Source organism: Seriola lalandi, unplaced genomic scaffold (genome assembly GCF_002814215.2).
Source record: "Seriola lalandi dorsalis isolate HSWRI2012SDOR001 ecotype SW California unplaced genomic scaffold, Sedor1 jcf7180002053829, whole genome shotgun sequence".
Lineage (NCBI taxonomy): Eukaryota > Metazoa > Chordata > Actinopteri > Carangiformes > Carangidae > Seriola > Seriola lalandi.
The window spans coordinates 20,385-20,968 of NW_019524382.1; the positions used below are offsets into that span (position 1 = coordinate 20,385).

At 39.4% G+C, this 584-nt stretch overlaps 1 protein-coding gene across 1 annotated transcript in view; it reads right to left on the reverse strand.

Moving 5' to 3' along the window:
* Window positions 1-584, reverse strand: part of LOC111651853 (equilibrative nucleoside transporter 1-like) — a 10,188-nt gene that overhangs the window by 6,939 nt on the left and 2,665 nt on the right. The gene's annotated exons all lie outside the window — the stretch shown is intronic.

Genomic DNA, 584 nt, shown 5'->3' on the forward strand with positions numbered 1-584 from the left:
AAATAACCTTTATTTTTATTTTTAACTCGAGCTCGCGGCCAAACCGTAAAAAGGAGACAAATAATTCTTTCTGAAAATGTAGACATAGTTGTTGGGATTCATAAAATGTAACTTTGACAGGCAGGGTCTGCACAAAATTTAAACGGGGGTGCCGAGTCCGGCAGCAATACCTGTCTCACTCTCATTGACACCAAATGTAATCGTCTTTTTTTTCAAAAGAATCTCTCTCTGTCTTCGCACTGAGCTTACTCACTCATTTTAAGGAATATCTGAATAAAATAGAGACTGTAAGAAACTTCTGGCTTCAGTGTCTGGCACGGTCTTTTCAGTTTTTGAAAAGACGTAACTGTTTTCTCATAATTTGCAGTTGTTTTGAAGCCATGTAGAAGCCAAATTCTGGGCAGATTTTCACATTGCCATGGCAACGGCAGCTCCTGACCTGTGTGCGTGCGCCTAGCAACCAGATAACCAACTCTCCAAGCTCTGCTAGCTTTACATTAGCCGCATGTTAGGTCTTAAATTACATTTAGTTAGGTCTTAAATATGTAAGTCCATTTACTGCTTCCTTCGTAGCTTTTTGTTTT